The 22,828-nt window shown below is 49.0% G+C and overlaps 7 pseudogenes; all 7 read left to right on the forward strand.

The window, feature by feature from the left end:
• Positions 1-1,021: 1,021 nt before the first annotated feature.
• LOC124720305 lies at positions 1,022-1,234 on the forward strand (annotated as a pseudogene).
• A 3,275-nt stretch (positions 1,235-4,509) lies between these two features.
• LOC124720313 lies at positions 4,510-4,722 on the forward strand (annotated as a pseudogene).
• A 3,269-nt stretch (positions 4,723-7,991) lies between these two features.
• On the forward strand, positions 7,992-8,204 carry LOC124720320 (annotated as a pseudogene).
• Positions 8,205-11,475: 3,271 nt separating this feature from the next.
• Positions 11,476-11,688, forward strand: LOC124720323 (annotated as a pseudogene).
• A 3,271-nt stretch (positions 11,689-14,959) lies between these two features.
• On the forward strand, positions 14,960-15,172 carry LOC124720334 (annotated as a pseudogene).
• A 3,268-nt stretch (positions 15,173-18,440) lies between these two features.
• LOC124720338 lies at positions 18,441-18,653 on the forward strand (annotated as a pseudogene).
• Positions 18,654-21,921: 3,268 nt separating this feature from the next.
• LOC124720342 lies at positions 21,922-22,134 on the forward strand (annotated as a pseudogene).
• The last annotated feature ends 694 nt before the right edge of the window (positions 22,135-22,828 follow it).

The raw sequence follows: 22,828 nt of genomic DNA on the forward strand, positions 1-22,828 counted from the left end.
ATCAACCACCTAGCCCTTCCCACAGAAGTTTCAGCGCTATGGTATCGCGTTGTAAACAATTTAATACCCACTAATCATCGCCTGGCGGCCATCCTCCTATGGCCCTCGGCTGCTTGCGGCCGATGTGGTGACGTAGACACCAGAGAGCATCGTCTCCTATGCCCTCACGTCACAGAAGTGTGGGACCTTGCACGTGTGCTATTAACGCTGATCGGTGGGACTACACTGGACTATGTGTCAGTCGACTGGTTCCTTAACCCTGGTATTCAGACCAACCCCCGAACACGACGTAACGCAATGGTGTGTCTCTTGGGCCAAACCATTTTCACGATCTATGACCTTTGCCTCGCAGATGCTGTCTCTTTCATGGACTACCTTTGGAGCCAGCATCGCCTGGCGGAATCTGACCGGAAATATACCATTACTTTTGCAAGATTTCTTAAAGTTGCAATGGTTCATGGTTATCAAAAGGTGTTCCGGGCTAACTAAGGCACCTCGTATAAGAATTGCCTGAGTGTACCCCTGGATCTTTGTCACTCGGACTTTCAAACTACCCTTGACTTACCCATACCCCAGATTTGATATTGGCCTTCTGGGCATCACTAGAGTAGACTGTTCTGTGATACTGATAATATGGAAATTGGTAACATGCGAATTGTGTGAACCTTGTATGAAAAATTATTGGAAAATTGGAAAACGCATAATCTATCTTAGAGGATTATTACTTTGTTAATTCTATGGGCGATGGGATTATCTCGCCAGTTCGTTTGAGTGTGCTGCGTCGCTGTTTTTTTTTTTTATTTTGCCTTCATTTCTGTCTTTATTTATTTCTTTCTATTTAGTTTTTAAAATCATCACTTGCCTCACACCTGCAGAGGGAGGTGTGTTTCTGAGTAGTGTGTCGTCGCCCCCTGAGGCATAGCAGAGTATGCCTCCGCTTTTATTTTCGGTTTATGGCAATAAGTCTTGCTACTAACAACACCCTGCTTTACATGCTGCGTCGACACTAGAGGATGGCGGCATTTTTGGAGAGGAAAAGGTAGGGCTATAGGGGAGGTAGGAGGGAAAAAAAGTGTAGTATCTGTTCTTATCAGCTTAATATCTGATACGTCCTGCATCACACGACCAGAATATTAAACTCATTTTTGGCTTCTGACGGAGTGCTAGGGGCTTGCTCCACCTCTGTAGCGGGTTGGCCCGGCATTGCAGTACCGCCGGGATCGGCCCACCTAAAATTAATTAAAACACAGCCTGAAATGGGTTAACATTCTGCAGTGATCAGATATTCCGCTGGTAGCAAAACTTGTCGTAGTTGTTGATGTGCCCAGTAGTTAGTTGCTTACACACCACGATTTCTTTTAGTTAATTTAAGATTATCTTAAGTAATTTTTTTTTTTTTTTTTTTTTTGCGGTTAGCCGGACCGCACTTGCAGCCGCATTACGCTAGGCTGGTAATTTATGGGGGCACAGGACAGTGCCTTCGGATGCCTCGTTAGCGTCTCTTATGGTCTGGTCACAGATAATTTTAATTAAATTGTTTGGAGTTATAACCTTAGCTCCTCGCGAACGTCGTCGTCGTCGCCGCCGCACGCACGCAGATAACGTGTGTACACACGCACACACACATATGCAGTAGGTGGTGGACGACGTAAGCACTCGGCTAGGTGTAGCTCGCGCCAGTATAGCTCGCACCGGCCTGACGCTGCTGTGGGGCGGCCTCACGGCTTCTCCACTGCCCTGGCAGCTAGCGGCGTTCAAATAGGAGTCGCAGTTTACTCCTCGACATGGAGGGTAGTACTGGGCTGTTGACGAGTGCTCTCGTATATTGTCGTTCCTTCCGGCACTTGCTTTTGCGATGTTTTCGACGGTCGCCTGTTGCCATATCAGCCCGCACCACCGTATGTCACTCCCTCATGTGGAACGCACACGCTGCAAGCATTTAGGCCCTGACACTGCGGTTTTTCATCTCTGGCGGTACTCCGCAAGGATACCGCCCTTCGATTGTGCCATTCCAGCACTAATCGAAGTGCTAGGTTTTCCGGCCTGTTAGGAGACCGCTTCTGCAAAATGTGCGAGGAGATTTTTGCTGGTTGCGAGCTACCCGCCGATTTTCTAGCTGTACATATTGGCTTTAATCCAAAGGTCACAGGTCACTGATGGGCTAAAGACGTACGTCCCATCACCGTTCTTAACACTGATTATAAGTTGGTGGCACGAAGTGTGGCTTCACGTCTTAAACAGGGAATGAATAAGGTACTTTGTCCCACTCAATCATGTGGCGTTTCGAATCGAACCACCTTCACCGCTGCTTCTATATACCGTGATGCTGTCTTACTCACCCACCGCCGACGCTCGAACCCCGGCTGCAATTGATCCCTAGATTTCGCCGGTGCCTCCGATAGGGTCTCCCATCCTACCTGCTGGCCGTTATGTAGCGGATGGGTTTCGGGGAGCACTTCATAAGAGTCATCCGGCACTTCTTGGATGGAGCAAATTCCACAATCATTGTGAACGGTTGCAGATCACGACCAATTTCCATCAGACGATCAGTTCGACAAGGGTGTCCCTTGTCAGTGTATTTTATCGCTTTGGCGCTGTACCCCATGCTGCGTGACATCGGACGGATGGTCGATGGTGTTCCTTCCCCAGGCGTCACCTTCCGCAGTGTGGCGTAGGCGGATGGTGTAGGTGTGTTTGTAGCAAACGCCAGGGACATCGATTCGGTTCGCCGAGTCCTCCACGTTTATGAACGAGCATCCGGTGCCATGTTAAAATCCAACAAAATGGTGCTAATCCCACTAGGACCACGATCATTGACCATCGAACGCCCATGCTACCGGATTGTAGGGGAACAACGTATCTTGGGTCTTGAGGTGACTGCCTGTCCACAGCGCATGTTAACACTCACGTGCAGGCGGATTCTCACGCGCATCAGAGGACTTTGCGTGAGTCACACTGATCAACGACTCGACCTCCATCAACGAATCTAACTGATTAATACTTACATCCTATCACGGGCATGGTATGTAGCACAACTCCTTACGCTACCGAAACAAACCAGCAGAGCCATCTCACAAACAGTATATTGCCTATTGTGGCGGCGTGCACTATTCAAAGTTGATGCACAGACTTGTACACTGCCAAAAGTCGATAGTCGCCTTGGACTCATTGACTTTCCCCATAAATGTGCGGCAATCCTGATTCACCGTATCGCCACTTTGCGTGAGATTGACCCAGGTGGGACAACAGCGGTGCTTTTCGACCGTTATCGCCTACAATCGGCGCGTGCACCAGTATGCTTGACACATATTCCATTCCGGATGACGACAGTCAAGGACTATCACCTCAATCAAAGTTACATCCTAGCAGTGGCCACCGACAAGGCACGCACATCGAAGCGCCTTTACTAGGCGCTTCGAGGCCAGCTCACACCACACAAATTGGAGGACAGACGACCGTCGGTCATCTGGCACCACGCTTGGGCTAATATCAACCACCTAGCCCTTCCCACAGAAGTTTCAGCGCTATGGTATCGCGTTGTAAACAATTTAATACCCACTAATCATCGCCTGGCGGCCATCCTCCTATGGCCCTCGGCTGCTTGCGGCCGATGTGGTGACGTAGACACCAGAGAGCATCGTCTCCTATGCCCTCACGTCACAGAAGTGTGGGACCTTGCACGTGTGCTATTAACGCTGATCGGTGGGACTACACTGGACTATGTGTCAGTCGACTGGTTCCTTAACCCTGGTATTCAGACCAACCCCCGAACACGACGTAACGCAATGGTGTGTCTCTTGGACCAAACCATTTTCACGATCTATGACCTTTGCCTCGCAGATGCTGTCTCTTTCATGGACTACCTTTGGAGCCAGCATCGCCTGGCGGAATCTGACCGGAAATATACCATTACTTTTGCAAGATTTCTTAAAGTTGCAATGGTTCATGGTTATCAAAAGGTGTTCCGGGCTAACTAAGGCACCTCGTATAAGAATTGCCTGAGTGTACCCCTGGATCTTTGTCACTCGGACTTTCAAACTACCCTTGACTTACCCATACCCCAGATTTGATATTGGCCTTCTGGGCATCACTAGAGTAGACTGTTCTGTGATACTGATAATATGGAAATTGGTAACATGCGAATTGTGTGAACCTTGTATGAAAAATTATTGGAAAATTGGAAAACGCATAATCTATCTTAGAGGATTATTACTTTGTTAATTCTATGGGCGATGGGATTATCTCGCCAGTTCGTTTGAGTGTGCTGCGTCGCTGTTTTTTTTTTTTATTTTGCCTTCATTTCTGTCTTTATTTATTTCTTTCTATTTAGTTTTTAAAATCATCACTTGCCTCACACCTGCAGAGGGAGGTGTGTTTCTGAGTAGTGTGTCGTCGCCCCCTGAGGCATAGCAGAGTATGCCTCCGCTTTTATTTTCGGTTTATGGCAATAAGTCTTGCTACTAACAACACCCTGCTTTACGTGCTGCGTCGACACTAGAGGATGGCGGCATTTTTGGAGAGGAAAAGGTAGGGCTATAGGGGAGGTAGGAGGGAAAAAAAGTGTAGTATCTGTTCTTATCAGCTTAATATCTGATACGTCCTGCATCACACGACCAGAATATTAAACTCATTTTTGGCTTCTGACGGAGTGCTAGGGGCTTGCTCCACCTCTGTAGCGGGTTGGCCCGGCATTGCAGTACCGCCGGGATCGGCCCACCTAAAATTAATTAAAACACAGCCTGAAATGGGTTAACATTCTGCAGTGATCAGATATTCCGCTGGTAGCAAAACTTGTCGTAGTTGTTGATGTGCCCAGTAGTTAGTTGCTTACACACCACGATTTCTTTTAATTAATTTAAGATTATCTTAAGTAATTTTTTTTTTTTTTTTTGCGGTTAGCCGGACCGCACTTGCAGCCGCATTACGCTAGGCTGGTAATTTATGGGGGCACAGGACAGTGCCTTCGGATGCCTCGTTAGCGTCTCTTATGGTCTGGTCACAGATAATTTTAATTAAATTGTTTGGAGTTATAACCTTAGCTCCTCGCGAACGTCGTCGTCGTCGCCGCCGCACGCACGCAGAATACGTGTGTACACACGCACACACACATATGCAGTAGGTGGTGGACGACGTAAGCACTCGGCTAGGTGTAGCTCGCGCCAGTATAGCTCGCACCGGCCTGACGCTGCTGTGGGGCGGCCTCACGGCTTCTCCACTGCCCTGGCAGCTAGCGGCGTTCAAATAGGAGTCGCAGTTTACTCCTCGACATGGAGGGTAGTACTGGGCTGTTGACGAGTGCTCTCGTATATTGTCGTTCCTTCCGGCACTTGCTTTTGCGATGTTTTCGACGGTCGCCTGTTGCCATATCAGCCCGCACCACCGTATGTCACTCCCTCATGTGGAACGCACACGCTGCAAGCATTTAGGCCCTGACACTGCGGTTTTTCATCTCTGGCGGTACTCCGCAAGAATACCGCCCTTCGATTGTGCCATTCCAGCACTAATCGAAGTGCTAGGTTTTCCGGCCTGTTAGGAGACCGCTTCTGCAAAATGTGCGAGGAGATTTTTGCTGGTTGCGAGCTACCCGCCGATTTTCTAGCTGTACGTATTGGCTTTAATCCAAAGGTCACAGGTCACTGATGGGCTAAAGACGTACGTCCCATCACCGTTCTTAACACTGATTATAAGTTGGTGGCACGAAGTGTGGCTTCACGTCTTAAACAGGGAATGAATAAGGTACTTTGTCCCACTCAATCATGTGGCGTTTCGAATCGAACCACCTTCACCGCTGCTTCTATATACCGTGATGCTGTCTTACTCACCCACCGCCGACGCTCGAACCCCGGCTGCAATTGATCCCTAGATTTCGCCGGTGCCTCCGATAGGGTCTCCCATCCTACCTGCTGGCCGTTATGTAGCGGATGGGTTTCGGGGAGCACTTCATAAGAGTCATCCGGCACTTCTTGGATGGAGCAAATTCCACAATCATTGTGAACGGTTGCAGATCACGACCAATTTCCATCAGACGATCAGTTCGACAAGGGTGTCCCTTGTCAGTGTATTTTATCGCTTTGGCGCTGTACCCCATGCTGCGTGACATCGGACGGATGGTCGATGGTGTTCCTTCCCCAGGCGTCACCTTCCGCAGTGTGGCGTAGGCGGATGGTGTAGGTGTGTTTGTAGCAAACGCCAGGGACATCGATTCGGTTCGCCGAGTCCTCCACGTTTATGAACGAGCATCCGGTGCCATGTTAAAATCCAACAAAATGGTGCTAATCCCACTAGGACCACGATCATTGACCATCGAACGCCCATGCTACCGGATTGTAGGGGAACAACGTATCTTGGGTCTTGAGGTGACTGCCTGTCCACAGCGCATGTTAACACTCACGTGCAGGCGGATTCTCACGCGCATCAGAGGACTTTGCGTGAGTCACACTGATCAACGACTCGACCTCCATCAACGAATCTAACTGATTAATACTTACATCCTATCACGGGCATGGTATGTAGCACAACTCCTTACGCTACCGAAACAAACCAGCAGAGCCATCTCACAAACAGTATATTGCCTATTGTGGCGGCGTGCACTATTCAAAGTTGATGCACAGACTTGTACACTGCCAAAAGTCGATAGTCGCCTTGGACTCATTGACTTTCCCCACAAATGTGCGGCAATCCTGATTCACCGTATCGCCACTTTGCGTGAGATTGACCCAGGTGGGACAACAGCGGTGCTTTTCGACCGTTATCGCCTACAATCGGCGCGTGCACCAGTATGCTTGACACATATTCCATTCCGGATGACGACAGTCAAGGACTATCACCTCAATCAAAGTTACATCCTAGCAGTGGCCACCGACAAGGCACGCACATCGAAGCGCCTTTACTAGGCGCTTCGAGGCCAGCTCACACCACACAAATTGGAGGACAGACGACCGTCGGTCATCTGGCACCACGCTTGAGCTAATATCAACCACCTAGCCCTTCCCACAGAAGTTTCAGCGCTATGGTATCGCGTTGTAAACAATTTAATACCCACTAATCATCGCCTGGCGGCCATCCTCCTATGGCCCTCGGCTGCTTGCGGCCGATGTGGTGACGTAGACACCAGAGAGCATCGTCTCCTATGCCCTCACGTCACAGAAGTGTGGGACCTTGCACGTGTGCTATTAACGCTGATCGGTGGGACTACACTGGACTATGTGTCAGTCGACTGGTTCCTTAACCCTGGTATTCAGACCAACCCCCGAACACGACGTAACGCAATGGTGTGTCTCTTGGACCAAACCATTTTCACGATCTATGACCTTTGCCTCGCAGATGCTGTCTCTTTCATGGACTACCTTTGGAGCCAGCATCGCCTGGCGGAATCTGACCGGAAATATACCATTACTTTTGCAAGATTTCTTAAAGTTGCAATGGTTCATGGTTATCAAAAGGTGTTCCGGGCTAACTAAGGCACCTCGTATAAGAATTGCCTGAGTGTACCCCTGGATCTTTGTCACTCGGACTTTCAAACTACCCTTGACTTACCCATACCCCAGATTTGATATTGGCCTTCTGGGCATCACTAGAGTAGACTGTTCTGTGATACTGATAATATGGAAATTGGTAACATGCGAATTGTGTGAACCTTGTATGAAAAATTATTGGAAAATTGGAAAACGCATAATCTATCTTAGAGGATTATTACTTTGTTAATTCTATGGGCGATGGGATTATCTCGCCAGTTCGTTTGAGTGTGCTGCGTCGCTGTTTTTTTTTTTATTTTGCCTTCATTTCTGTCTTTATTTATTTCTTTCTATTTAGTTTTTAAAATCATCACTTGCCTCACACCTGCAGAGGGAGGTGTGTTTCTGAGTAGTGTGTCGTCGCCCCCTGAGGCATAGCAGAGTATGCCTCCGCTTTTATTTTCGGTTTATGGCAATAAGTCTTGCTACTAACAACACCCTGCTTTACGTGCTGCGTCGACACTAGAGGATGGCGGCATTTTTGGAGAGGAAAAGGTAGGGCTATAGGGGAGGTAGGAGGGAAAAAAAGTGTAGTATCTGTTCTTATCAGCTTAATATCTGATACGTCCTGCATCACACGACCAGAATATTAAACTCATTTTTGGCTTCTGACGGAGTGCTAGGGGCTTGCTCCACCTCTGTAGCGGGTTGGCCCGGCATTGCAGTACCGCCGGGATCGGCCCACCTAAAATTAATTAAAACACAGCCTGAAATGGGTTAACATTCTGCAGTGATCAGATATTCCGCTGGTAGCAAAACTTGTCGTAGTTGTTGATGTGCCCAGTAGTTAGTTGCTTACACACCACGATTTCTTTTAATTAATTTAAGATTATCTTAAGTAATTTTTTTTTTTTTTTTTTGCGGTTAGCCGGACCGCACTTGCAGCCGCATTACGCTAGGCTGGTAATTTATGGGGGCACAGGACAGTGCCTTCGGATGCCTCGTTAGCGTCTCTTATGGTCTGGTCACAGATAATTTTAATTAAATTCTTTGGAGTTATAACCTTAGCTCCTCGCGAACGTCGTCGTCGTCGCCGCCGCACGCACGCAGAATACGTGTGTACACACGCACACACACATATGCAGTAGGTGGTGGACGACGTAAGCACTCGGCTAGGTGTAGCTCGCGCCAGTATAGCTCGCACCGGCCTGACGCTGCTGTGGGGCGGCCTCACGGCTTCTCCACTGCCCTGGCAGCTAGCGGCGTTCAAATAGGAGTCGCAGTTTACTCCTCGACATGGAGGGTAGTACTGGGCTGTTGACGAGTGCTCTCGTATATTGTCGTTCCTTCCGGCACTTGCTTTTGCGATGTTTTCGACGGTCGCCTGTTGCCATATCAGCCCGCACCACCGTATGTCACTCCCTCATGTGGAACGCACACGCTGCAAGCATTTAGGCCCTGACACTGCGGTTTTTCATCTCTGGCGGTACTCCGCAAGAATACCGCCCTTCGATTGTGCCATTCCAGCACTAATCGAAGTGCTAGGTTTTCCGGCCTGTTAGGAGACCGCTTCTGCAAAATGTGCGAGGAGATTTTTGCTGGTTGCGAGCTACCCGCCGATTTTCTAGCTGTACGTATTGGCTTTAATCCAAAGGTCACAGGTCACTGATGGGCTAAAGACGTACGTCCCATCACCGTTCTTAACACTGATTATAAGTTGGTGGCACGAAGTGTGGCTTCACGTCTTAAACAGGGAATGAATAAGGTACTTTGTCCCACTCAATCATGTGGCGTTTCGAATCGAACCACCTTCACCGCTGCTTCTATATACCGTGATGCTGTCTTACTCACCCACCGCCGACGCTCGAACCCCGGCTGCAATTGATCCCTAGATTTCGCCGGTGCCTCCGATAGGGTCTCCCATCCTACCTGCTGGCCGTTATGTAGCGGATGGGTTTCGGGGAGCACTTCATAAGAGTCATCCGGCACTTCTTGGATGGAGCAAATTCCACAATCATTGTGAACGGTTGCAGATCACGACCAATTTCCATCAGACGATCAGTTCGACAAGGGTGTCCCTTGTCAGTGTATTTTATCGCTTTGGCGCTGTACCCCATGCTGCGTGACATCGGACGGATGGTCGATGGTGTTCCTTTCCCAGGCGTCACCTTCCGCAGTGTGGCGTAGGCGGATGGTGTAGGTGTGTTTGTAGCAAACGCCAGGGACATCGATTCGGTTCGCCGAGTCCTCCACGTTTATGAACGAGCATCCGGTGCCATGTTAAAATCCAACAAAATGGTGCTAATCCCACTAGGACCACGATCATTGACCATCGAACGCCCATGCTACCGGATTGTAGGGGAACAACGTATCTTGGGTCTTGAGGTGACTGCCTGTCCACAGCGCATGTTAACACTCACGTGCAGGCGGATTCTCACGCGCATCAGAGGACTTTGCGTGAGTCACACTGATCAACGACTCGACCTCCATCAACGAATCTAACTGATTAATACTTACATCCTATCACGGGCATGGTATGTAGCACAACTCCTTACGCTACCGAAACAAACCAGCAGAGCCATCTCACAAACAGTATATTGCCTATTGTGGCGGCGTGCACTATTCAAAGTTGATGCACAGACTTGTACACTGCCAAAAGTCGATAGTCGCCTTGGACTCATTGACTTTCCCCATAAATGTGCGGCAATCCTGATTCACCGTATCGCCACTTTGCGTGAGATTGACCCAGGTGGGACAACAGCGGTGCTTTTCGACCGTTATCGCCTACAATCGGCGCGTGCACCAGTATGCTTGACACATATTCCATTCCGGATGACGACAGTCAAGGACTATCACCTCAATCAAAGTTACATCCTAGCAGTGGCCACCGACAAGGCACGCACATCGAAGCGCCTTTACTAGGCGCTTCGAGGCCAGCTCACACCACACAAATTGGAGGACAGACGACCGTCGGTCATCTGGCACCACGCTTGGGCTAATATCAACCACCTAGCCCTTCCCACAGAAGTTTCAGCGCTATGGTATCGCGTTGTAAACAATTTAATACCCACTAATCATCGCCTGGCGGCCATCCTCCTATGGCCCTCGGCTGCTTGCGGCCGATGTGGTGACGTAGACACCAGAGAGCATCGTCTCCTATGCCCTCACGTCACAGAAGTGTGGGACCTTGCACGTGTGCTATTAACGCTGATCGGTGGGACTACACTGGACTATGTGTCAGTCGACTGGTTCCTTAACCCTGGTATTCAGACCAACCCCCGAACACGACGTAACGCAATGGTGTGTCTCTTGGACCAAACCATTTTCACGATCTATGACCTTTGCCTCGCAGATGCTGTCTCTTTCATGGACTACCTTTGGAGCCAGCATCGCCTGGCGGAATCTGACCGGAAATATACCATTACTTTTGCAAGATTTCTTAAAGTTGCAATGGTTCATGGTTATCAAAAGGTGTTCCGGGCTAACTAAGGCACCTCGTATAAGAATTGCCTGAGTGTACCCCTGGATCTTTGTCACTCGGACTTTCAAACTACCCTTGACTTACCCATACCCCAGATTTGATATTGGCCTTCTGGGCATCACTAGAGTAGACTGTTCTGTGATACTGATAATATGGAAATTGGTAACATGCGAATTGTGTGAACCTTGTATGAAAAATTATTGGAAAATTGGAAAACGCATAATCTATCTTAGAGGATTATTACTTTGTTAATTCTATGGGCGATGGGATTATCTCGCCAGTTCGTTTGAGTGTGCTGCGTCGCTGTTTTTTTTTTTTATTTTGCCTTCATTTCTGTCTTTATTTATTTCTTTCTATTTAGTTTTTAAAATCATCACTTGCCTCACACCTGCAGAGGGAGGTGTGTTTCTGAGTAGTGTGTCGTCGCCCCCTGAGGCATAGCAGAGTATGCCTCCGCTTTTATTTTCGGTTTATGGCAATAAGTCTTGCTACTAACAACACCCTGCTTTACGTGCTGCGTCGACACTAGAGGATGGCGGCATTTTTGGAGAGGAAAAGGTAGGGCTATAGGGGAGGTAGGAGGGAAAAAAAGTGTAGTATCTGTTCTTATCAGCTTAATATCTGATACGTCCTGCATCACACGACCAGAATATTAAACTCATTTTTGGCTTCTGACGGAGTGCTAGGGGCTTGCTCCACCTCTGTAGCGGGTTGGCCCGGCATTGCAGTACCGCCGGGATCGGCCCACCTAAAATTAATTAAAACACAGCCTGAAATGGGTTAACATTCTGCAGTGATCAGATATTCCGCTGGTAGCAAAACTTGTCGTAGTTGTTGATGTGCCCAGTAGTTAGTTGCTTACACACCACGATTTCTTTTAATTAATTTAAGATTATCTTAAGTAATTTTTTTTTTTTTTTTTTGCGGTTAGCCGGACCGCACTTGCAGCCGCATTACGCTAGGCTGGTAATTTATGGGGGCACAGGACAGTGCCTTCGGATGCCTCGTTAGCGTCTCTTATGGTCTGGTCACAGATAATTTTAATTAAATTCTTTGGAGTTATAACCTTAGCTCCTCGCGAACGTCGTCGTCGTCGCCGCCGCACGCACGCAGAATACGTGTGTACACACGCACACACACATATGCAGTAGGTGGTGGACGACGTAAGCACTCGGCTAGGTGTAGCTCGCGCCAGTATAGCTCGCACCGGCCTGACGCTGCTGTGGGGCGGCCTCACGGCTTCTCCACTGCCCTGGCAGCTAGCGGCGTTCAAATAGGAGTCGCAGTTTACTCCTCGACATGGAGGGTAGTACTGGGCTGTTGACGAGTGCTCTCGTATATTGTCGTTCCTTCCGGCACTTGCTTTTGCGATGTTTTCGACGGTCGCCTGTTGCCATATCAGCCCGCACCACCGTATGTCACTCCCTCATGTGGAACGCACACGCTGCAAGCATTTAGGCCCTGACACTGCGGTTTTTCATCTCTGGCGGTACTCCGCAAGAATACCGCCCTTCGATTGTGCCATTCCAGCACTAATCGAAGTGCTAGGTTTTCCGGCCTGTTAGGAGACCGCTTCTGCAAAATGTGCGAGGAGATTTTTGCTGGTTGCGAGCTACCCGCCGATTTTCTAGCTGTACGTATTGGCTTTAATCCAAAGGTCACAGGTCACTGATGGGCTAAAGACGTACGTCCCATCACCGTTCTTAACACTGATTATAAGTTGGTGGCACGAAGTGTGGCTTCACGTCTTAAACAGGGAATGAATAAGGTACTTTGTCCCACTCAATCATGTGGCGTTTCGAATCGAACCACCTTCACCGCTGCTTCTATATACCGTGATGCTGTCTTACTCACCCACCGCCGACGCTCGAACCCCGGCTGCAATTGATCCCTAGATTTCGCCGGTGCCTCCGATAGGGTCTCCCATCCTACCTGCTGGCCGTTATGTAGCGGATGGGTTTCGGGGAGCACTTCATAAGAGTCATCCGGCACTTCTTGGATGGAGCAAATTCCACAATCATTGTGAACGGTTGCAGATCACGACCAATTTCCATCAGACGATCAGTTCGACAAGGGTGTCCCTTGTCAGTGTATTTTATCGCTTTGGCGCTGTACCCCATGCTGCGTGACATCGGACGGATGGTCGATGGTGTTCCTTTCCCAGGCGTCACCTTCCGCAGTGTGGCGTAGGCGGATGGTGTAGGTGTGTTTGTAGCAAACGCCAGGGACATCGATTCGGTTCGCCGAGTCCTCCACGTTTATGAACGAGCATCCGGTGCCATGTTAAAATCCAACAAAATGGTGCTAATCCCACTAGGACCACGATCATTGACCATCGAACGCCCATGCTACCGGATTGTAGGGGAACAACGTATCTTGGGTCTTGAGGTGACTGCCTGTCCACAGCGCATGTTAACACTCACGTGCAGGCGGATTCTCACGCGCATCAGAGGACTTTGCGTGAGTCACACTGATCAACGACTCGACCTCCATCAACGAATCTAACTGATTAATACTTACATCCTATCACGGGCATGGTATGTAGCACAACTCCTTACGCTACCGAAACAAACCAGCAGAGCCATCTCACAAACAGTATATTGCCTATTGTGGCGGCGTGCACTATTCAAAGTTGATGCACAGACTTGTACACTGCCAAAAGTCGATAGTCGCCTTGGACTCATTGACTTTCCCCATAAATGTGCGGCAATCCTGATTCACCGTATCGCCACTTTGCGTGAGATTGACCCAGGTGGGACAACAGCGGTGCTTTTCGACCGTTATCGCCTACAATCGGCGCGTGCACCAGTATGCTTGACACATATTCCATTCCGGATGACGACAGTCAAGGACTATCACCTCAATCAAAGTTACATCCTAGCAGTGGCCACCGACAAGGCACGCACATCGAAGCGCCTTTACTAGGCGCTTCGAGGCCAGCTCACACCACACAAATTGGAGGACAGACGACCGTCGGTCATCTGGCACCACGCTTGGGCTAATATCAACCACCTAGCCCTTCCCACAGAAGTTTCAGCGCTATGGTATCGCGTTGTAAACAATTTAATACCCACTAATCATCGCCTGGCGGCCATCCTCCTATGGCCCTCGGCTGCTTGCGGCCGATGTGGTGACGTAGACACCAGAGAGCATCGTCTCCTATGCCCTCACGTCACAGAAGTGTGGGACCTTGCACGTGTGCTATTAACGCTGATCGGTGGGACTACACTGGACTATGTGTCAGTCGACTGGTTCCTTAACCCTGGTATTCAGACCAACCCCCGAACACGACGTAACGCAATGGTGTGTCTCTTGGACCAAACCATTTTCACGATCTATGACCTTTGCCTCGCAGATGCTGTCTCTTTCATGGACTACCTTTGGAGCCAGCATCGCCTGGCGGAATCTGACCGGAAATATACCATTACTTTTGCAAGATTTCTTAAAGTTGCAATGGTTCATGGTTATCAAAAGGTGTTCCGGGCTAACTAAGGCACCTCGTATAAGAATTGCCTGAGTGTACCCCTGGATCTTTGTCACTCGGACTTTCAAACTACCCTTGACTTACCCATACCCCAGATTTGATATTGGCCTTCTGGGCATCACTAGAGTAGACTGTTCTGTGATACTGATAATATGGAAATTGGTAACATGCGAATTGTGTGAACCTTGTATGAAAAATTATTGGAAAATTGGAAAACGCATAATCTATCTTAGAGGATTATTACTTTGTTAATTCTATGGGCGATGGGATTATCTCGCCAGTTCGTTTGAGTGTGCTGCGTCGCTGTTTTTTTTTTTTATTTTGCCTTCATTTCTGTCTTTATTTATTTCTTTCTATTTAGTTTTTAAAATCATCACTTGCCTCACACCTGCAGAGGGAGGTGTGTTTCTGAGTAGTGTGTCGTCGCCCCCTGAGGCATAGCAGAGTATGCCTCCGCTTTTATTTTCGGTTTATGGCAATAAGTCTTGCTACTAACAACACCCTGCTTTACGTGCTGCGTCGACACTAGAGGATGGCGGCATTTTTGGAGAGGAAAAGGTAGGGCTATAGGGGAGGTAGGAGGGAAAAAAAGTGTAGTATCTGTTCTTATCAGCTTAATATCTGATACGTCCTGCATCACACGACCAGAATATTAAACTCATTTTTGGCTTCTGACGGAGTGCTAGGGGCTTGCTCCACCTCTGTAGCGGGTTGGCCCGGCATTGCAGTACCGCCGGGATCGGCCCACCTAAAATTAATTAAAACACAGCCTGAAATGGGTTAACATTCTGCAGTGATCAGATATTCCGCTGGTAGCAAAACTTGTCGTAGTTGTTGATGTGCCCAGTAGTTAGTTGCTTACACACCACGATTTCTTTTAATTAATTTAAGATTATCTTAAGTAATTTTTTTTTTTTTTTTGCGGTTAGCCGGACCGCACTTGCAGCCGCATTACGCTAGGCTGGTAATTTATGGGGGCACAGGACAGTGCCTTCGGATGCCTCGTTAGCGTCTCTTATGGTCTGGTCACAGATAATTTTAATTAAATTGTTTGGAGTTATAACCTTAGCTCCTCGCGAACGTCGTCGTCGTCGCCGCCGCACGCACGCAGAATACGTGTGTACACACGCACACACACATATGCAGTAGGTGGTGGACGACGTAAGCACTCGGCTAGGTGTAGCTCGCGCCAGTATAGCTCGCACCGGCCTGACGCTGCTGTGGGGCGGCCTCACGGCTTCTCCACTGCCCTGGCAGCTAGCGGCGTTCAAATAGGAGTCGCAGTTTACTCCTCGACATGGAGGGTAGTACTGGGCTGTTGACGAGTGCTCTCGTATATTGTCGTTCCTTCCGGCACTTGCTTTTGCGATGTTTTCGACGGTCGCCTGTTGCCATATCAGCCCGCACCACCGTATGTCACTCCCTCATGTGGAACGCACACGCTGCAAGCATTTAGGCCCTGACACTGCGGTTTTTCATCTCTGGCGGTACTCCGCAAGAATACCGCCCTTCGATTGTGCCATTCCAGCACTAATCGAAGTGCTAGGTTTTCCGGCCTGTTAGGAGACCGCTTCTGCAAAATGTGCGAGGAGATTTTTGCTGGTTGCGAGCTACCCGCCGATTTTCTAGCTGTACGTATTGGCTTTAATCCAAAGGTCACAGGTCACTGATGGGCTAAAGACGTACGTCCCATCACCGTTCTTAACACTGATTATAAGTTGGTGGCACGAAGTGTGGCTTCACGTCTTAAACAGGGAATGAATAAGGTACTTTGTCCCACTCAATCATGTGGCGTTTCGAATCGAACCACCTTCACCGCTGCTTCTATATACCGTGATGCTGTCTTACTCACCCACCGCCGACGCTCGAACCCCGGCTGCAATTGATCCCTAGATTTCGCCGGTGCCTCCGATAGGGTCTCCCATCCTACCTGCTGGCCGTTATGTAGCGGATGGGTTTCGGGGAGCACTTCATAAGAGTCATCCGGCACTTCTTGGATGGAGCAAATTCCACAATCATTGTGAACGGTTGCAGATCACGACCAATTTCCATCAGACGATCAGTTCGACAAGGGTGTCCCTTGTCAGTGTATTTTATCGCTTTGGCGCTGTACCCCATGCTGCGTGACATCGGACGGATGGTCGATGGTGTTCCTTCCCCAGGCGTCACCTTCCGCAGTGTGGCGTAGGCGGATGGTGTAGGTGTGTTTGTAGCAAACGCCAGGGACATCGATTCGGTTCGCCGAGTCCTCCACGTTTATGAACGAGCATCCGGTGCCATGTTAAAATCCAACAAAATGGTGCTAATCCCACTAGGACCACGATCATTGACCATCGAACGCCCATGCTACCGGATTGTAGGGGAACAACGTATCTTGGGTCTTGAGGTGACTGCCTGTCCACAGCGCATGTTAACACTCACGTGCAGGCGGATTCTCACGCGCATCAGAGGACTTTGCGTGAGTCACACTGATCAACGACTCGACCTCCATCAACGAATCTAACTGATTAATACTTACATCCTATCACGGGCATGGTATGTAGCACAACTCCTTACGCTACCGAAACAAACCAGCAGAGCCATCTCACAAACAGTATATTGCCTATTGTGGCGGCGTGCACTATTCAAAGTTGATGCACAGACTTGTACACTGCCAAAAGTCGATAGTCGCCTTGGACTCATTGACTTTCCCCACAAATGTGCGGCAATCCTGATTCACCGTATCGCCACTTTGCGTGAGATTGACCCAGGTGGGACAACAGCGGTGCTTTTCGACCGTTATCGCCTACAATCGGCGCGTGCACCAGTATGCTTGACACATATTCCATTCCGGATGACGACAGTCAAGGACTATCACCTCAATCAAAGTTACATCCTAGCAGTGGCCACCGACAAGGCACGCACATCGAAGCGCCTTTACTAGGCGCTTCGAGGCCAGCTCACACCACACAAATTGGAGGACAGACGACCGTCGGTCATCTGGCACCACGCTTGAGCTAATATCAACCACCTAGCCCTTCCCACAGAAGTTTCAGCGCTATGGTATCGCGTTGTAAACAATTTAATACCCACTAATCATCGCCTGGCGGCCATCCTCCTATGGCCCTCGGCTGCTTGCGGCCGATGTGGTGACGTAGACACCAGAGAGCATCGTCTCCTATGCCCTCACGTCACAGAAGTGTGGGACCTTGCACGTGTGCTATTAACGCTGATCGGTGGGACTACACTGGACTATGTGTCAGTCGACTGGTTCCTTAACCCTGGTATTCAGACCAACCCCCGAACACGACGTAACGCAATGGTGTGTCTCTTGGACCAAACCATTTTCACGATCTATGACCTTTGCCTCGCAGATGCTGTCTCTTTCATGGACTACCTTTGGAGCCAGCATCGCCTGGCGGAATCTGACCGGAAATATACCATTACTTTTGCAAGATTTCTTAAAGTTGCAATGGTTCATGGTTATCAAAAGGTGTTCCGGGCTAACTAAGGCACCTCGTATAAGAATTGCCTGAGTGTACCCCTGGATCTTTGTCACTCGGACTTTCAAACTACCCTTGACTTACCCATACCCCAGATTTGATATTGGCCTTCTGGGCATCACTAGAGTAGACTGTTCTGTGATACTGATAATATGGAAATTGGTAACATGCGAATTGTGTGAACCTTGTATGAAAAATTATTGGAAAATTGGAAAACGCATAATCTATCTTAGAGGATTATTACTTTGTTAATTCTATGGGCGATGGGATTATCTCGCCAGTTCGTTTGAGTGTGCTGCGTCGCTGTTTTTTTTTTTATTTTGCCTTCATTTCTGTCTTTATTTATTTCTTTCTATTTAGTTTTTAAAATCATCACTTGCCTCACACCTGCAGAGGGAGGTGTGTTTCTGAGTAGTGTGTCGTCGCCCCCTGAGGCATAGCAGAGTATGCCTCCGCTTTTATTTTCGGTTTATGGCAATAAGTCTTGCTACTAACAACACCCTGCTTTACGTGCTGCGTCGACACTAGAGGATGGCGGCATTTTTGGAGAGGAAAAGGTAGGGCTATAGGGGAGGTAGGAGGGAAAAAAAGTGTAGTATCTGTTCTTATCAGCTTAATATCTGATACGTCCTGCATCACACGACCAGAATATTAAACTCATTTTTGGCTTCTGACGGAGTGCTAGGGGCTTGCTCCACCTCTGTAGCGGGTTGGCCCGGCATTGCAGTACCGCCGGGATCGGCCCACCTAAAATTAATTAAAACACAGCCTGAAATGGGTTAACATTCTGCAGTGATCAGATATTCCGCTGGTAGCAAAACTTGTCGTAGTTGTTGATGTGCCCAGTAGTTAGTTGCTTACACACCACGATTTCTTTTAATTAATTTAAGATTATCTTAAGTAATTTTTTTTTTTTTTTTGCGGTTAGCCGGACCGCACTTGCAGCCGCATTACGCTAGGCTGGTAATTTATGGGGGCACAGGACAGTGCCTTCGGATGCCTCGTTAGCGTCTCTTATGGTCTGTTCACAGATAATTTTAATTAAATTCTTTGGAGTTATAACCTTAGCTCCTCGCGAACGTCGTCGTCGTCGCCGCCGCACGCACGCAGAATACGTGTGTACACACGCACACACACATATGCAGTAGGTGGTGGACGACGTAAGCACTCGGCTAGGTGTAGCTCGCGCCAGTATAGCTCGCACCGGCCTGACGCTGCTGTGGGGCGGCCTCACGGCTTCTCCACTGCCCTGGCAGCTAGCGGCGTTCAAATAGGAGTCGCAGTTTACTCCTCGACATGGAGGGTAGTACTGGGCTGTTGACGAGTGCTCTCGTATATTGTCGTTCCTTCCGGCACTTGCTTTTGCGATGTTTTCGACGGTCGCCTGTTGCCATATCAGCCCGCACCACCGTATGTCACTCCCTCATGTGGAACGCACACGCTGCAAGCATTTAGGCCCTGACACTGCGGTTTTTCATCTCTGGCGGTACTCCGCAAGAATACCGCCCTTCGATTGTGCCATTCCAGCACTAATCGAAGTGCTAGGTTTTCCGGCCTGTTAGGAGACCGCTTCTGCAAAATGTGCGAGGAGATTTTTGCTGGTTGCGAGCTACCCGCCGATTTTCTAGCTGTACGTATTGGCTTTAATCCAAAGGTCACAGGTCACTGATGGGCTAAAGACGTACGTCCCATCACCGTTCTTAACACTGATTATAAGTTGGTGGCACGAAGTGTGGCTTCACGTCTTAAACAGGGAATGAATAAGGTACTTTGTCCCACTCAATCATGTGGCGTTTCGAATCGAACCACCTTCACCGCTGCTTCTATATACCGTGATGCTGTCTTACTCACCCACCGCCGACGCTCGAACCCCGGCTGCAATTGATCCCTAGATTTCGCCGGTGCCTCCGATAGGGTCTCCCATCCTACCTGCTGGCCGTTATGTAGCGGATGGGTTTCGGGGAGCACTTCATAAGAGTCATCCGGCACTTCTTGGATGGAGCAAATTCCACAATCATTGTGAACGGTTGCAGATCACGACCAATTTCCATCAGACGATCAGTTCGACAAGGGTGTCCCTTGTCAGTGTATTTTATCGCTTTGGCGCTGTACCCCATGCTGCGTGACATCGGACGGATGGTCGATGGTGTTCCTTCCCCAGGCGTCACCTTCCGCAGTGTGGCGTAGGCGGATGGTGTAGGTGTGTTTGTAGCAAACGCCAGGGACATCGATTCGGTTCGCCGAGTCCTCCACGTTTATGAACGAGCATCCGGTGCCATGTTAAAATCCAACAAAATGGTGCTAATCCCACTAGGACCACGATCATTGACCATCGAACGCCCATGCTACCGGATTGTAGGGGAACAACGTATCTTGGGTCTTGAGGTGACTGCCTGTCCACAGCGCATGTTAACACTCACGTGCAGGCGGATTCTCACGCGCATCAGAGGACTTTGCGTGAGTCACACTGATCAACGACTCGACCTCCATCAACGAATCTAACTGATTAATACTTACATCCTATCACGGGCATGGTATGTAGCACAACTCCTTACGCTACCGAAACAAACCAGCAGAGCCATCTCACAAACAGTATATTGCCTATTGTGGCGGCGTGCACTATTCAAAGTTGATGCACAGACTTGTACACTGCCAAAAGTCGATAGTCGCCTTGGACTCATTGACTTTCCCCACAAATGTGCGGCAATCCTGATTCACCGTATCGCCACTTTGCGTGAGATTGACCCAGGTGGGACAACAGCGGTGCTTTTCGACCGTTATCGCCTACAATCGGCGCGTGCACCAGTATGCTTGACACATATTCCATTCCGGATGACGACAGTCAAGGACTATCACCTCAATCAAAGTTACATCCTAGCAGTGGCCACCGACAAGGCACGCACATCGAAGCGCCTTTACTAGGCGCTTCGAGGCCAGCTCACACCACACAAATTGGAGGACAGACGACCGTCGGTCATCTGGCACCACGCTTGAGCTAATATCAACCACCTAGCCCTTCCCACAGAAGTTTCAGCGCTATGGTATCGCGTTGTAAACAATTTAATACCCACTAATCATCGCCTGGCGGCCATCCTCCTATGGCCCTCGGCTGCTTGCGGCCGATGTGGTGACGTAGACACCAGAGAGCATCGTCTCCTATGCCCTCACGTCACAGAAGTGTGGGACCTTGCACGTGTGCTATTAACGCTGATCGGTGGGACTACACTGGACTATGTGTCAGTCGACTGGTTCCTTAACCCTGGTATTCAGACCAACCCCCGAACACGACGTAACGCAATGGTGTGTCTCTTGGACCAAACCATTTTCACGATCTATGACCTTTGCCTCGCAGATGCTGTCTCTTTCATGGACTACCTTTGGAGCCAGCATCGCCTGGCGGAATCTGACCGGAAATATACCATTACTTTTGCAAGATTTCTTAAAGTTGCAATGGTTCATGGTTATCAAAAGGTGTTCCGGGCTAACTAAGGCACCTCGTATAAGAATTGCCTGAGTGTACCCCTGGATCTTTGTCACTCGGACTTTCAAACTACCCTTGACTTACCCATACCCCAGATTTGATATTGGCCTTCTGGGCATCACTAGAGTAGACTGTTCTGTGATACTGATAATATGGAAATTGGTAACATGCGAATTGTGTGAACCTTGTATGAAAAATTATTGGAAAATTGGAAAACGCATAATCTATCTTAGAGGATTATTACTTTGTTAATTCTATGGGCGATGGGATTATCTCGCCAGTTCGTTTGAGTGTGCTGCGTCGCTGTTTTTTTTTTTATTTTGCCTTCATTTCTGTCTTTATTTATTTCTTTCTATTTAGTTTTTAAAATCATCACTTGCCTCACACCTGCAGAGGGAGGTGTGTTTCTGAGTAGTGTGTCGTCGCCCCCTGAGGCATAGCAGAGTATGCCTCCGCTTTTATTTTCGGTTTATGGCAATAAGTCTTGCTACTAACAACACCCTGCTTTACGTGCTGCGTCGACACTAGAGGATGGCGGCATTTTTGGAGAGGAAAAGGTAGGGCTATAGGGGAGGTAGGAGGGAAAAAAAGTGTAGTATCTGTTCTTATCAGCTTAATATCTGATACGTCCTGCATCACACGACCAGAATATTAAACTCATTTTTGGCTTCTGACGGAGTGCTAGGGGCTTGCTCCACCTCTGTAGCGGGTTGGCCCGGCATTGCAGTACCGCCGGGATCGGCCCACCTAAAATTAATTAAAACACAGCCTGAAATGGGTTAACATTCTGCAGTGATCAGATATTCCGCTGGTAGCAAAACTTGTCGTAGTTGTTGATGTGCCCAGTAGTTAGTTGCTTACACACCACGATTTCTTTTAATTAATTTAAGATTATCTTAAGTAATTTTTTTTTTTTTTTTTGCGGTTAGCCGGACCGCACTTGCAGCCGCATTACGCTAGGCTGGTAATTTATGGGGGCACAGGACAGTGCCTTCGGATGCCTCGTTAGCGTCTCTTATGGTCTGTTCACAGATAATTTTAATTAAATTCTTTGGAGTTATAACCTTAGCTCCTCGCGAACGTCGTCGTCGTCGCCGCCGCACGCACGCAGAATACGTGTGTACACACGCACACACACATATGCAGTAGGTGGTGGACGACGTAAGCACTCGGCTAGGTGTAGCTCGCGCCAGTATAGCTCGCACCGGCCTGACGCTGCTGTGGGGCGGCCTCACGGCTTCTCCACTGCCCTGGCAGCTAGCGGCGTTCAAATAGGAGTCGCAGTTTACTCCTCGACATGGAGGGTAGTACTGGGCTGTTGACGAGTGCTCTCGTATATTGTCGTTCCTTCCGGCACTTGCTTTTGCGATGTTTTCGACGGTCGCCTGTTGCCATATCAGCCCGCACCACCGTATGTCACTCCCTCATGTGGAACGCACACGCTGC

This window comes from Schistocerca piceifrons, chromosome 1 (genome assembly GCF_021461385.2).
Source record: "Schistocerca piceifrons isolate TAMUIC-IGC-003096 chromosome 1, iqSchPice1.1, whole genome shotgun sequence".
Taxonomy (NCBI): domain Eukaryota; kingdom Metazoa; phylum Arthropoda; class Insecta; order Orthoptera; family Acrididae; genus Schistocerca; species Schistocerca piceifrons.